Source organism: Dryobates pubescens, chromosome 39 (genome assembly GCF_014839835.1).
Source record: "Dryobates pubescens isolate bDryPub1 chromosome 39, bDryPub1.pri, whole genome shotgun sequence".
Lineage (NCBI taxonomy): Eukaryota > Metazoa > Chordata > Aves > Piciformes > Picidae > Dryobates > Dryobates pubescens.
In genome coordinates, this window is record NC_071650.1 from 3,757,686 (window position 1) to 3,774,157 (window position 16,472).

Consider the following 16,472-nt stretch of genomic DNA (forward strand, 5'->3'; position numbering starts at 1 on the left):
CATTGTCCCAGTCTGCTCAGCACCCATCAGACCACACCTGGAGCACTGCGTTCAGTTTTGGTCCCCACTGTACAAAAAGGATGTGGAAAGGCTGGAAAGTGTCCAGAGAAGGGCTAGGAGAATGATCTGAAGACTGGAAGACCTGCCTTATCAGTAAAAGCTGAGAGAACTGCTCAGTCTTGAGAAGGGAAGGCTTAGGAGAGACCTTACCAGCATTATACCAGTACATAAAGGTTGGCTACCAGGAGTATGGAGACTCCTTTTTTTACAAGGAGTCACATGAAAAAGACAAGGGACAATGGGCACAAGTTACTCCGGGGGAGATGCCAATTGGAATTCAAGATTAAGCACCTAGATATGCAGACTACAACTGCCTTCTGAACATTTTACTGCAGGGAGAGATCCAGGTGATCCACACAAAGCCATGCCATGGTCAGTGGAAGTGTCAAGTTTATTATTTAGTGGAAAAAAATAGTGGTTAGACACTGGTATATATTAGCTCTGTTTATCTCAAGACACCTTATCTTGGGGACAGCAGTATTTAAAGCTATAGAGGAGCTGGTTAAACAGTGAATGTCACTGTTTCTGGAATTCATGACTCAGAATCAGGAATGAGCAGCTCTTTAGCAACACACTGACACAGAAAACCACATCAGCTGGGATGAGGGTCACACCCCTCCTCTAATTCTGGAAACGGGAAAGGACTTCTTAGGTTGCTTTTTTGAGGTTCGTTTGTTAGGTTGGTTCAGTTGGTTGTTTTGTTGGGTGGTTTTTATTGTTTGGGGGGGGGTTGTTTGTTTTGTTTTGGGGGGGACACATTATTTGGGGAGTTTGTTTATATTTAAAAATTGAATTCATTTATTTTTGTTTTAACAAATCAGTCCCTGTAACTAAGTTTGAATTCACCAGTCTCCAGCTAAATCTTGACAGACAAAAGCACAAATTTATTAATAAAGCTCCAGCAGTTTAACAGGAAAATTCAGTTGACACAACTTTATCATCTTATCCAATGTGACAGAAGCTGAAAAGGCTGTAAAGGCAAGAAACTAGTTGTAGAAAGAAACAAAAAAACCCCTCAGCGTTACTTCAAGGACAGCACTGACTGAGTATCAACCTTCATCATCCCAGAAGAAAAAGGTGCTTGAACAAAAACAATGGAATGGCTGGAAAGGAAGAAGGTGAAAACAAGAGCCCACTAAAACCACTCCTAATCAGCTCCTGGGGGACAATATTGGAGGGTAGGATAAGCACTTCCTTGATCAAGACCAAGCCTTATGATTGAACCCACTACAACCCCAACAGTAACTTAATCATAGGGAAAGATTACTGCGTCCAGTTCTGGAACCTCTATTGCAAGAAAGGTATGGATGCGCTACAATGTGTCCAGAGAAGGGCCATGAGGATGAGCAGAGGGCTGGAGAACCTCTCCTGTGAAGACAGGCTGAGGGAGTTGGGGTTGTTCAGTCTGGAGAAGAGAAGGCTCTTAAGAGACCTTATTGCAGCCTTCCAGTACCTGAAGGGGCCTACAGGAAAGCTGGTGAGGGATTTTTTATGATGTCTGGTAGTGATAGGACTAGGGGGAATGGATCCAAGCTAGAGGAAGGGAGACTTAGATTAGATACTAGGAAGAAGGTCTTCACCATAAAGGTGATGAGACACTGGAACACATTGCCCATGGAAGTGGTGGAAGCCCCAGTCCTGGAATTTTTCAAGGCCAGGCTAGATGTGGCTCTGGCAACCTGATCTAGGGGGAAGTGTCCCTAGCCCATGGCAGGGGTTTTGGAACTAGATGGTCCCTTCCAACCCTGACAATTCTATGATTCTATAAAATGTTTTATTATTCATTAGGCAGAGATGGAAAAGCCCTCAAACACATCTCTAAAGCCATTTAGAAAGAAAAGATTATAAACACAGAAGATGACAGTTCTACAGCATGTTGATTTACATTGCAAAAAGAGACATATAACTAAACCCATAGAAATCTGGATCTCTGAGTATTACAATTACAGGTAGTGTATAAAACATGCTTAAGAAAGTCAAGTGCTTGTGTGCTGACACAAGTTAAAAGCCAAGAAGCTAACACATTTGATTTATAAACCAAGATTTAAGTCTCAAAGCTCCAATTTTATACACAGAAGCATTTTATATACACACAGACAAAATCTAATCTGTCTGAATTGCTACTTTTGAAACAGTTTTAGAATAATCAATTTATGCAAGCAACTATATTCAAGTAAAAAAGAGATTATACCTAGGCAGACCAGCTTCACCTCTCCCAGAAACCTTATTTTTACAATTCATGAGAAGGGGGGGGGTGGGGAACAGGAAACAGAAATCTCAGGTTAGTTTCCAACTCAAAAGCACCTAAAACCCTACAGCCCTGTACACAGACAATGACATCAAAGGATAATTTTGCTGTTTCAGTAATAAAGCAAATCCACATTGTACTCCTACAGCTTCAAGTTTTTTAAACTTCTGAAAAGTACTTTGTTCAGCTGCAACTCTTTTGCATGGCTAAGAACTGCCAGCTCAGTGGTCTTCCTAGGTTACCATGGCTTTATGGGCAGGAATTAGATACAAGGGGATGTTGATAAGCCTCCTAATTTATGCATTATACACGTCAATATTACTTAAACTAAATTAAAATCCCACAGTCACCACAATTCAGACTAAACAATGAAGGCAAACTAAAAAGTTTGGGTTTTTTTTCCTGTATCTCAACTAAAAAGATTTTTTGCTTTATCTCAAAGACATATCCTAACACTATGAATGGCAGGTCTTGGGAAAAAAAACCCTCTGGACTTACCTACAATTTGTCTGTATGTCTCACCAAAAGTATTTGTACTTTAGTTTTTATTCTTTTCAGGTTTATAGGCTTCCAGAAATTGGCTTTCACTCAAGTTACTTGAAAGACCACATTTTGGCTTGTATTAGTAACTGCTTCATCATCACAAGAAATGCCAGCACAAATTAATTCTTAACCTTCGCTGGACATGTTATCCATCATAACAACTCTATCAATTTTCTTTTGTTGACCACTTAGTCTATTATTACCATAACTTCAGCTAAAAATAAATCATGATAGTTGAGAAAATACTTTGAGGCAAGGATAACCTAAAAAAAAAAAAAAAAGAGAGAGAGAGACAGGATGTAGCACTCAAAAACTGAACCAGAGTCAAAGGGAATTCACCTAGAAGGCTCCTTTTCTTTATAGTTAACATTAAACAGGGAGGCAAGGAACAAGAATAGTGGGGACAAGCACAGGACAAAGACAATACGAAGAGACTGCCTGCAGGCTGAAGCAGGCTTCCAAAGCCCAAACAAGTAGGAAGATGCCTGATCATCTGAAAATTTTCTCTTGAAACTTCTGCCATAGAGGAAAAGAAACTTCCCTACATTTTTTCATTTCAAAGCACATCTAAAATGTCACAGGGACCATTTGCACAATACATTGAGCAGAGTATTGTGCTATTGTAAGTTTCAATAACAGTTGTCAAAATAGGATCTGCAAGGAACATTACTTGTGCACTTAAAAAAGCCTGATCACAGGTTTGATAATCTACGTATTTAGTCAGTTTAATCTGTAAGAAGTGACTGTGTCAGCTGTATGGACTCAAGCATAAATTTTTTCATAGAACTGTTTTGGTTGGAAAAAATCTTTAAGATCATAGAGTCCAACCAGCATCTAACTCTGCCAAGTCTGGAGCTAAACCATGTCCCCTCAGAACCACATCTCTGCCTTGTTGAAACACCTCCAGGGATGGCGATTCAACCACCTCCCTGGGGAGCCTTTTCCAGTGCTTAAGAACTCCTTCAGTCAAGAAGTTTCTTTTAGTATCCTCCTCCCAGTACTTGTTACTAGGGAGAAGAGACCAACACACACCTCACCTGGCACCAACCTCCTTTCAAGTAGTTTTAGAGAGCAAGAAACTCTCCCTGCAGCCTCTTTTTCTTCAGAATAGCAACCCTATGTCACCTATTTCTGGTGATGTTACAACTGTATTTTAAAAACTAAAGTAAAGGAACTCTAAAATGTATCAATCTGTGTTATATACGAGCATAAGGTTCTCATGCTCACACGATTTGATTGCTGTTTACAGAACTCAATACCACACTCAAAGTGTAACAAAAGGAAAAGATTCATACTGGTATTCCCCTTCCACTTGACTAATTAGTGATAATTTATTTTTTCAAATGGAACATAATCCCAATTCTCCCTGCAATATAAAAACAGCATGGGAATTTTGAGCCTTAATATATTTTTCTTCAGAAAGAATTTCATTACAACTCCCCTTCTCAACTTCCAAAAGCATTCCATCTGCCAACCACAAGCTATTGAACCACATTTGCTGTAATCCATTGGAACATTAAGATGGTGAAAACCCACAGGTCCTACAGAACACCACCTTTGTTCATTAGTTCATCCAGCTAATTCCCGCTTTGTTCATCATCTCAAATAGGGCCTAAGAGATGGAACTCTGGCTTCCTCTTTTGCAGTACTTTAGAACCAACACAGACATATTTTTGCTCAAGAGAGTAGGCTACATAATTTCCTAAAGCTGCTGTTTCAAATGATCAGCCCAGAAAGGTGATTTAATTCAAAGCAGAACTTGAACAAATCTATGATCTATATGCAGATTATTTTATCTTCCTTTTATCTCCCCTTCTTTTGTGGAATTGGCTCCCAAACTGAAAGGTCAGCTATGATAGGAACATGTACTTTTGCACGTTCCTGAAAGGAGAAATTTTAACCAAGTGAAAACCACCAATTTTGCATCACACTATATAGTAAGGATGCTTCTTTGAAGAAAATGATAACAGTTTTCACTTGTGCATGATGAAGTGGCTACTTTTGTGATTTGTAATGGAACAACTCAGGTTTCTGGCATCAGATCAACAGAATTTAAGGGTTCCTGTTTAGACCAGATAGTTTTAGCCACAATTTGAGATTTATGTTGATATTAGTTTAACATTAAGAGTGCTGATGGATTTCCATCACTTCCTCATGGCACGCAGTTGGGCTCACAGAATCACTGAACCATTTCTTTTAGAAAAGATCATTGAATCCAATCACTATCTAACTCTACCAAGTCTGGTGCTAAACTCTTTCAGTCAAAAAGTTTCATTTACTACCCAACCTAAATCTTCACTGGTACAATTTGAGGGCATTTCTTCTCATCCTATCACTTGTTACTAAGGAAGAAGAGACTAGGGCCTATCTCCTTTCACAAAGCTGTAGGTCTCCCCTCAGCTTCCTTTTCTTCAGATTAAACAACCCCAGTTCCCTCAGTTGTTCCTCACAAGACCTGTTCTCCAGACCCTTTAACAGCTTCTCCAGACCTGCTCCAGCACCTCAATGTCCTTCTTTCAGTGTGGGACCCAAAACTGAACCCAGGACTCAAGGTGTGGCCTCACCAGTGCTGAGTTCAGAGGAGCAATCACTTCTCTGGACCTGCTTGTCACATTATTTGTGTGGGGCAACATTTTCCAGGAAAAAAACAACAAAACAGCAAACAAAACACCACAACAAAACAAAACCTGCACCAATGATGTTGCTTTCAGATGCTGTTTTCTGCATTTTTTTTCCCTTTTATATATAAAAAACCAAAAAAGCTGAAAACACTAGTCAACTTCTTGTTTTCACATGGTTTTCATGTATTCATTCTTTGATATTCATTATGAAGCAATTTAATGAATTTCAGCATCAGAAAAGGAAGACCACTGTTAAAGACATACTAGAAATGCCATTGCCAATGACATTTTACTTTGAAGTAAAAAATAAAATTGCTTATTGATCAGGTAAGAGTCAATTGTGTTGCTGCAGGTTTAAACCTCTTTTCTAAGGTCATGGGAATTTAAGACTGTAACTTGGGCTAATTTAAAACACTCAAAAGATGAGAGAGAACAGAAATCAGTAATGACAGAAAGGATAGTAGTAGCTGACTTAAGTTCTGACAGGGCAAGGGTTTGGAAAGACAAAATGCATATCCTTCTCTTATCTGAAGTCACTCTAAAAGACTGTCAAGCCAGGGTATCATATTATTTGCTTGCAGTAAATAGGGAACAATATCTGCTTTCCTTATACACAGATCACATCTCTCTTCATTGCCTTTTCACAGGATAATAGTAACAGTCTAACAAAGACACAGCAGCAAAGAGAACAATGTAATTACAAAACTCAAAAGCAGGTATAAATAGCTCCTTCTCTGCCTATCTTCCAAAGCAACACTTGAAATAGCATGTTTGGCTCTTACATAAGACCCAGAAAAATGAGAGGCCATAAATAAAAAGAGAAACTAAAGAAATACTCCAGGTATGTAAATTGAAAGAATAAAACTCCTTGTTGAGCAGAATGCTCCCTTTAACTTAAGATAAACACTAGCAAAGCAATGGATAACCTCTCAGCTGTGGATTATTCCGAAAGAAAAGCCGAGTTAAGCAACCCATCACTTAAAGCATGAGGAAAAGAATATAATTACAAATTGAAAGACCAAGATCTCTGTGACAGAATCAGCAATGTTGCTGAAATGGCCTACAGCAAGGAGATGCATTCAAGTCATTAGGTGCTAGCACCTGATCCTTCCAAGAACATTTAACTTCTACAGCAAGGGAACTCCTCAAGTGGATATCAAAAGAACCACAGTAAGTCCCAGATTCGGGCTCTTCATTACAGTAGAATGATGGCTGTCAGCAGTGAAAGCTGTCCTCTTCTAACTTTGTCTATTCATTGGCTTATGAACAAGAGAAAAACAGATTTACAGTCTTTCTGCATCCCAGAACTTACTTGTAGAAGGGCCATTCTAAGTGAGGTGAGCCTGCCTCTTAAAATAGCATTTCTGTAACCTAAATCCACTCTGGAGAGAATCATTGTCCTAGCTCAAGTCAGTATGTTCTTAAATTGCTTTAATAATTTGGTAAAAAACCAAAACAACAAAGTAAGCTTAACAACAAACAAAATACAGCAAGAAAAATATTTACTTCATAAAGCTTCTGAGAAACCAATGCTTTTGATTTTCAGTCTAATGCTGCCACAGCCAAAAGGTCCATTAGTCAAAGCAAGAGTTTCACAACATTTTTTTTCCACTTAGACATATATGAGTTGAGGAAAAAAATGCTCTCCATTTCCAATAAGGCAAATGTCTCTAAGCCTTATTTCTTATTACCCAACATTTGGAGTTAATGAATACCACTGTACATTTCTGTGGTTTCTCAGGCAACTCCTTCATCGTGTCCCTCTGCCCTACCCAGGCCAGTAATAAACACCAGGCATCAGAGAATCCAGGCTACACAAGATTATTTGGCAGTGCCTCTCTTCCTCTCATCCCTGACAATACAGGAAGATTAAGACAAGTGGCACTACAGGAAGACACACAGGTAGCACAAATGGGAAATTTAAACAGATCTGGAATAGAGGTATCTTCCTTTAAATCTTCACAGAGTCACAAAAACATTCAGGATCAAAGAGACCCTCAGGATCACCAAGTCCAACTGATTACTCTACAAAGTTCACTCCCTAAACCATGTCCCCAAGCACCACATCCAAACAACCTTTAAACACATCCAGGGTTGGTGACTCAACCACCTCCCCGGGCAGCTCTTCTTACATAAAGAAGCAGTCAAACATGTACTTTCAGTAGTTGTGCTGTTCCACTTCTTCCATTTTCCTTGTGGCTTAGCTATGGAATCAAAGGAACATTTGGAAAATATTGATTTAAATCTTGTGTGGGTTCAATAAACTTTTTGTTGTCGTTTTAATCAAGAATAGCACAATGTTCTCGAAAATAGAGACCAGCTTATTTTTATAAAGTCACTACAAGCAAAAAAAAAAGAACAAAATGTTTCAACTCAAAGTCTGCTGATTTGCTTTAACATCTGCAGATACTTTACCTAAGTCCATAAACAATGGGGAAAATGTCATAAAGACAAGCATGGCTTTCATTCATACAAACATGTTTGGCTGGGAAAGACAAGCAGGTATAAAATCTGGCTCTGCAAGAACACAATATTTGTGTTCCACGCAGAGGACATATCCACACAATGTGTAAAGGCAGATGTCATAGGTAACACATAACTGGGATATTTGAGTTGTTCTAATATCTTAAATTCCTTTTAGAACAATTTTCAACTCAAGTAAGTAAACTTATTTCTGGATGTTACTCTGAAATGTTAGCTGGGAACCGGTGCTAAATTAAGATGAAAAGATGTTGGATTAGCAAGTATTAGAACTAGATTACCTCAGGTCAAGTGTTCTGAGAGATTTCTTTAGCCAGCAGTATGCCTTTGTCGTAGTTGGGGCTGGGTGCCCTCTGCTACAGGGGTGTTTCCTGTGTCCAGAAGTCCATCCCAGTGGGTGGACTCAGGAAATTAGGTATTTCTACCATAATCCCTTGCACCACTATAAATTTTGCGGTGGGGTCTGGCACTTCCTCTTTCCTTCCCTCTCCGAGACTTGGTAACTGGGGGAGAGATCTCCCGGCCATGGGCCTGATTGGGCCCAAGGCCACAGGGGGATGGGCAGTCTCAGGCCTGGCCAGCTGAGACTAGCCCAGCAGAGGGAGGGGGAAGAAGAAGCCCTGGGGGTTTTGGATGCACCCTCAGGTGGGGATGGGATCTTTCTTTGTCACTGCGCTTTGGGTGTTCTGTAACATTCACTGCTTTCTATTTAAACTTTCATCATTTTTGCAATCCGTTTGTCTGAGTCGTTATTTCTGCCTGTGGTGGGGAAGGAGTCTGCCCCAACCCATTACAGCCTTCCATTTGTCTGAGTCGTTATTTCTGCCTGTGGTGGGGAGGGGGTCTGCCCCAACCCATTACAGCCTTCCATTCAAAACCTTTCAAGTTTCCCATAGACTACAGGCAAGAGCAGATTACAGCTGCTCAGCACTCTTCCCGGAAAGATTGTCCCACAACCTGGTGGAGGAAACAGCTGCAGAGAGAGAACAACCACAGGTCCTCCTTCCATTATTGCAAACTTCTGCTTGTTTTGAAGTGAACAAATCTCTTCTTCAACATGCAGAAAACAAGTAGATGAGAAATAAAATTTTTTTAAAATCTGCCTGAAGCAAGCTAAGCACACTTAGAAAGAACGGGCTTACATTAGTCATCATTTATCCCACCTATATTAAATACTCCATACAGGAGGGCCACCTAACACTCCAAAGGATAAAATTAATTTTCCATCACTTTTTCATAGGTAAATGACCCTGAGACTTCATATTTCCTTCCTCCTGGTATCTACTTTCTAACGAAGTGAAGAAAAGATTTGCCTTCCTCGTGATTCTAAACCAAACCCAAATCATTCACCTTATGGAAACAAACTAGATACGTCATCTTGCAACTAGTACTGATACAGCAAGAGTCCTTGCAACATCAGTCCAAAACTTTAATTGCTAAAGACATTACTAGCATAGAAGAAAAAACTACTGAAAATGAGACTGTCAGTTTTCAAACAAGGCACACTTCAAGGCATTTTTGTGTGCATAGGAGCAGCTCACACTGTGTTTTCTGCACAGAGGTAAAATAAAATTAACAGAGTATTTCTGAAACCTAGCAACCAGTAAGATCTAAGGCACTTCTCTTAAGAGGTCTATCCAGAAAAGTTAAGAGTATTTTGAATCCCCACAAAAAGGTTAGCATGTCATTACACAGACAGGTTCACAAAAGAGTTTAAATTGTCAAGCAGTACAATAGCACAGAAAGGAACGAACATTTTGTCAGAAAAGATAATGAGCATCTGAAAGAAGATTACGCTGCTGAGTGGTGAAAACGACTAGACCTAGCATCAGTTTCTTTACTGCTGGGTTTCCAATTGATACCACTACGTATGTGCAAAGAGAGCTCTATGAATATTTCAAGAAGAAAGGGTAGAGTTGACAGAAGTCCAACTAAGCTGTTCTATTATTTCCACTGTGAAAGACAAGTCTTTTCAAAGTATGGAAAGTTTAAGAATACTTTATGTAATGAGGGTGTTAAAATGCTTGCATCAACTTAGTAAGTTGCTAAAGAAACCTTTTGAGTATAAACGTAAGATCACACGCTGCCTTCCTCAACAGAAATATGCAACACAAATACAATTCACTGCATATCTCTCTGAACTTTATAGACTATTAAATCTTTCACAAAACAAAACCATGATCCAAACACAAACCAAACCAACAACCAGGCAGCACAAACTGATCTGCTGAGGCCAAGATCCTTCAACTGCTTACTTATAAACAAATTAAGGAAGTAAAAAGAAGAGGTCATACTTTCACGTGACCTGAGAAGGTCATACAACATGTACTTTATGCAAACATCATGTGGAATGGAAACACCGTAACAGTATTAGATTTTCTGAAGACCCTTTACTTAACAGTTAATTTGCATTTTTAAGTTTAAATGCTCAGATCCTCAAATTTATGCTACTTCTTTTCTTATACGTGAAAAGAATGTTTCAAAACAACCGCAAATTAACCAACCACACGTATTTCACCTCTTCCCCCGTCTCTTCCAATTAACGTTCTATTCCTTCAGGTACAGCCCAAACTTTGGGAAGAGGACCTAACGTGCTAGCTGTATGAGCGCACACACAAACTTCTGTGTGTGCCAACGATGCAACATAATGTTTTCATGTTTACAGTCGGCTGTTTTCCAAGTCTAGCTGACAGGTCCAGAGAATAAAACAAGGAAAAATATTTTTAAGTTTGTTCAACCTCCAAGAACCAGCCCAGTTAAAAACCGGCATACATCACTCTCATTACCACAAAACCGTATCAGTTCTAATGAAGCATATTATGCCATAAACTATTCATGAAAACAAAACTTAAATGATCAACACTGTGCAGCTCTTGTAAACAATGCTTCTTCTACACACTCCATTCATTTGTCAACTGAGGTTTGCTTTAGAAGGAGCATTGAAATTCCGAAGGCTTCCATTTCTGCGCTGGAGCTGGATGGAAGGGGCTGTCACTATCAAGAAGGCAACTTACTGACTCAAGGTTTAAACCTTTAAGGAACTGTTTTCTCTAAGAAAACAGGTAACCACTTATACTAACAAACTTAATTGTCAGGGCCTCAGAAGCATTTCGGAAATTTTGTCACATTTTAGAATAGCCGGCGGCCTTCCGAAAAATAAAAACCTCTGCTTTAGCGTGTCATCTTCAGGTGCATTTGGCAACTGACACACTTTACGCCCCTTAAGAAAGGAACAAAGCTTATCAGGAAAAACCAAACACACGGAACAGCTTAACTTTTTGCACGGCACAGCCGAGCCCTCTCTTCCAGTCGCGGCCCCGCTAACCCCACAGCGCCGCGAGGCACTCCCCACAGGCCGGCTGCCACCCCGCCCGGAACTGCTACGGGACACCGCCTGCTGCAAGGAGCGGTACAACCCCGTTCGGCCCCCACCCAGGGCCCACCGCCTAAGGACAAAGCCTCCCAGCTGCGAGGCCGGCCATGCCGCGGCCCGTGCCCTCAGGAGAAGGCGCCCCAGAGAGGAGGAGCGCTGAGACTTCACCCCCCTGCCCAGCCCTCCCGCCTGGCAGGGTGGCCCGGCCCCGCCGCCCTTCCCCGAGGATGGAGGAGGAAGGAAAGCGCGATGCTCTGCAAGGCCCCAGTCGCTGCAGACGCTGCAGGTAAAGCCCTAAGGGGGTCCCCACCAGCCACCGCGGGCCAGGGGGTGCCCTTGCCCGGCCAGGCCAGGCCCGGAGGAAACGAGCCGGCCCCCCCCCAGGCGGTAGCAGCGGTGCCGTCTCTTACCTGCGGGCTGCGCGGGGGGCGGCAGGGCCCGGGTGGGCATGGCGGCGGGCGGGGAGGGAACGGGAAGGAAGGGAAGGGAAGGGAAGAAGGGACGCGGCCGGTTATCTGAGGCCTCCCGCGGCAACCGCCATCGAAGGGGAACCCATGTCACGGCGACAGGAACCGCGTCGCTGTAGCCCAGCCCCCTCCCAGCGGCCACCACCTCCTGCTTCACCACCGCCCACTTGGCCTCCCGGCAGGCACCGCACCGTATAACATCGAGTCGCGTCATTTCCAGCGGTGGCGAGCGGGGCGGGCACATAAATAAATAATCAAACAAACAAGCGTGAAACAACGCTGCTGCGGTGAGAGCTATCCCTATTCTAGGTAAGGGAGACAGTAGTTTCGTCTTATAGCCGCCATCTTAAATACTGGCAAGCCGATTCCACCGCGGCAGCGCGGCCATCTTGGACCAGGGGCGATGTTGTGAGGGGCGATGCCGTGAGGGACTCCGCGGAAGGAAGCGTGCAGCGCTGGGCTGCGGTGTTTTCCGTTCCCTGGCGTGGGTAATATGAGAGGTTTTTAGTTAGTTAGGGTTTTTTTTTCTTTTTTCCCCTTTTCCTCACAGCGGTAGCGTGTGGGTTGCGCCAGGTGAAGCCCTGCGCAGGGATCCTGTCAGGGATCCCCTGAGCAAATCGGGGCCGTGCAGGTGTTTTGCCCGCGGAGAAAGATCGAAAAGAGGCGGTCACGTTAAAAAAACAAACAAACAAAAAAAAACCCCAAACCACCCCCCAAAATCCCAACAAACAAAAAAACCCACAACCGACAACAACAAAACATCCAAAACCAGAAACGGGGAGTACGGGGCGAATCCCCCCTTGCCGCTGGCCGTCGGTGCAGGGAGGTGGTGGGAGAATTGGCGGCAGAATTGGCGGCAGAGGCGCTGTGGTACGAGCAGCACCGGAGCGAGGACCTGGCGGAGCTTTTCTGCCGACAACAGGATCGTGGCTATACCGCTGCTTATGGGAGAGCTTCACTTCCAAGTTATGAGCGTTAGGTGAATAGTTCTGCATAGGAAATTGTTTATTGCGAAGTGTGAGCGGGGCAGTAATCCGATCCCATTTGATCCCGCAATCCTGTTTCCGAACCCACCTCTTTAACAGGTTGTCATACCACTATTCGACTTACGATGTCTCACTGTGACTACGAGGAAAGTTTCTTCAACTTCACGGTTACCAAACCACAGGTGGATAGACTCCCTGAGGTCCTGTCTGAATTGCTCGTAAACCTCAGCTTGTAGGCAATGGAGTCTGCCAGAGCTACTACCTTCCAAGGGCAGCTTGAGACAAATTTGTTTCTGGAAAAAGATTCCTATATGCATACCCTTCATGGGGAAGCTGTGTACGTAAACCAGTTCCAAGTGCAACACCAGTCAAATCATGCTTTTGTCAAACACATTTTTAACGGTTTTGTTTGCTGCTTGGTTGTGCAAATTCTGTATAAAGAGTAGACAGTCAAAAAGGCATACAGAGAAATAAATTTAAAATTATATTTATTGTTACATAATTATTTTAATTGCTCTTTCTTCCCCCAAGGAGAGCAAGTAGACAATGATCTGACCTCACAGGTGACAAGAACAGTGTACAGCAAAACCACTAACTGAAGCCATGGGAAATAACACCACATGCATGCTTCTGGTTTTCAAATGGTATGTATTTATTTTGTACTACCTTTTTACACTGTACTGGTGAATATTGACAGAAATGCCACCAGACAAAGTCCTAAAAGATGCACAAGTAAGGTTTCAAGTGATGAGCAAAGCCTGTCATTCGTCCTTTGAAAGTAGCAAACTGAACACTGCACAGCAGTTACAAGATTCTGGCAAATTATAATAATAAAATAGTGATCAAAGTGTAATATCAAAGCTTTGTTCTTACAGAGGCTTAAGCACATGTTTAAACAGTAGTTTGGCTGAGGAAAGCTTAAAACGAGGTCATTCACGGACCTCTTCATGCTTGAGATAGGTTTGCTGAATAAAAATGCCTGGAATGCATTTAAGAGTAATTATAATTAATCTGCTGATTTAATAAACAATACAAGGCCTTTGGAAAGCATGGGGAAATTATTTTGTTAATGCAATGTTTCTGTTACTATAGGAATCCTGTTACAGCATCTGAAGGTAATCATAGGTGACGATGAAGCTGTGTGAGTACTATGTTCTGCCGCCTGATGGTTGTTTTCTTTGTTTCAGCTTAGTATCAGCAATACAGTGTGAAACTTGGGCTGGCCTGGCAGGACAGGAGAACCAGTAAAGGAATCGAAAGGTAAGGCAATTTCACAGTCAAAGGTATTTGATCTTCACTGAGTGTACAAGAATGTGGTTTAGAAAGCATAAGGCTGCAGAGAAGAATCTGTAAAAGCCATGGAAACACTTCGATGTAAATCAATAGACAAACTAGATTGTTTCTTCTCACATCTGGCAGTTCAGGGACACAAAGTATACCTCAGTGAGTGGTGTCAGTCTATGAAGAATTGTTTCCCATTTCGGCTGTGTTTTGTCATTTGCCATTAGCATTAATCATTCTACGGCAGCATTGTAAGTAATTTAAGTAGAGAAGGTAAATTAATAATTCTCTTATGCAGCTGATGTATTAATGATTGGAGTGAGCATATGGAATAAGCACGCTGCCCATGAACTCCCTAGAACAGCACCCTAAACCAAACAGAAGCAAGGCCCTTTTGTGGAAAAGACCAAAGCTGTAAGCACAACCATGTACTGCAGGAAGAAAGACAGAAAGATAGAGAGTGTGAGTAATTAGGTCCTAGAATAAATGAAAGTCTCTCAAATATTACTCCCAGGTGATTCGACTCATATCCAAAGCTACAGAGAAAGGCAAAAAAACCTCTGCAGATGGTCCCTGCCAGTTTGACCAGGGGAAAATTTCCTTCTCTTGGTGCTATTTGGTAGTTTTTAAGACCAGAAGCTTTAATCAGTGTGCAGTTTTGAGTTTGTAAAATTCATTGCACTTGAATGCAGGATCAAACGGTCGATAATCATTCTACATGGAAAATAAAAAAACAACCCCCCAAAAACCCAACCAAAACCCAACAACAACAACAAAAGAAGGTCATCCTCACTTAGGCATAGTGTGAATGATTGACAAGATGTGTGGGATTTCTGTAGTCATTCCTGCATAAGCTTTGGCGGTTGAAGCAGGTTACATTTGCTTATGAAGGTAGACTGACTCTTTATAATAGCATTAGCCATGTTATGTATTAGTTCTGTGAAATGGAATCCATGGGTTACAGCATTAACTTCAAGGTTCTGTTTTCAACATAGGAAAAGCTTCCTTTTCGGAATGATGTGGATTGTAAAGACTGTGTATCATTTAGAGATTATTCTAGGGTGGCAGTGGGACCATATTCAAATAGATGGTGATGGTTGGGGTTTTTTGGAAGTTATTTCTTTTTTTTCTTACTGGTGAAAAACTGTTGTAATTTTGAGACATCTCAATGTGAAGCCTCTCTGCATAATGCAATAGAAATTTTAAATCTGATCATAGTAAGTTGGAGGTCCAGCCTTGACTTGTTAGCGACAGCAAAGCAGCTTTGACAGTCACTGCTGCCGAGTCCTAAACGGTCAGGAGAGGGCGCAAACTTCTTAGAAGTCTCGGAGTAAAAGTGGTTTGCCATGGTGACTCAGAAAGGCTGCGTCCCAAAAACCTGCATGGGCTGGAATACAGAATACAGAATTAAGCAGGTTAGAAAAGATCTTCAAGATCATCGAGTCCAACCTATCACCCAACACTATCTAATCAACTAAACCATGGCACTAAGTGCCTCATCCAGTCTCTTTTTAAACACCTCCAGTGATGGTGACTCCACCACCTCCCCGGGCAGCCCATTCCAATGGCCAGTCACTCTTTCTTGGAGAATTTCTTCCTAACATCCAGCCTAAACCTCTCCTGGTGCAGCTTGAGACTGTTGGTGGTTGCCTGGGAGAAGAGACCAACCCCCACCTGGCTACAACCACCCTTCAGGTAGTTGTAGTTGTAGACGGCAACAAGGTCTCCCCTGAGCCTCCTCTTCTCCAGGCTAAACTCAGCCGCTCCTCATAAGGCTTGTGTTCCAGACCCCTCACCAGCTTTGTTGCCCTTCTCTGGACATGTTCCAGGCTCAGACACTGCTCCTCGGTGGAGAATTCAGGTAGAAACTGTTACCGTCTAAATCCCCATCCTTCCTAAAACTTAGTCATACAAGAAAATTGAGACTTTTTAAGGAAACAGTTTCAGTTTTTACTTCTTCTTTTGGAGTTTACACCATAGTTCCTGAATGTAAGTTATGCTGTAAGATGTACCATGTAAGCCATCAGTGTGCTCAAGTGGCCAAGAAGGGCCAACAGCCTCCTGGTCTGTATTGGGAGCAGTGTGACCAGCAGGACCAGGAAAGTGATTATCCTTTTGGACTCAGCACTGGTGAGGACACACCTTGAGTTCTGGATTCAATATGGGGCCCACACTACAAGAAAGGAGCAGGTTCAGAGAAAGTGAAGGGTTGGGAGAACAGATTTTGTAAGGAGTGGCTGGAGAAACCAGGGTTGTTGAGCCTGGAGGATAGAAGGCTTGCTCTCTAGAACTCCCTGAAAGGAGTGCTCTGTAGTTGCATCTATGTATGCAACTTCTCAACCTCTTCTCCTTAGTAACAAGTGGAAATGGCCTCAAGTTGCACCAGGAGAGGTTTAGGTTGAATATGAGAAG

At 42.2% G+C, this 16,472-nt stretch overlaps 1 protein-coding gene across 3 annotated transcripts in view; it reads right to left on the reverse strand.

Annotated features, from left to right (window-relative positions):
• AFTPH (aftiphilin) overlaps positions 1–11,804 on the reverse strand; it is a 52,686-nt gene extending 40,882 nt beyond the window's left edge. For all 3 annotated transcript variants that reach the window (XR_008463046.1, XM_054177221.1, XM_009901285.2), the window contains exon 1: positions 11,737–11,804. The gene's annotated coding sequence lies outside the window, so the exon portion shown is untranslated. The remainder of the gene's footprint in view (positions 1–11,736) is intronic.
• Positions 11,805–16,472: the final 4,668 nt, after the last annotated feature.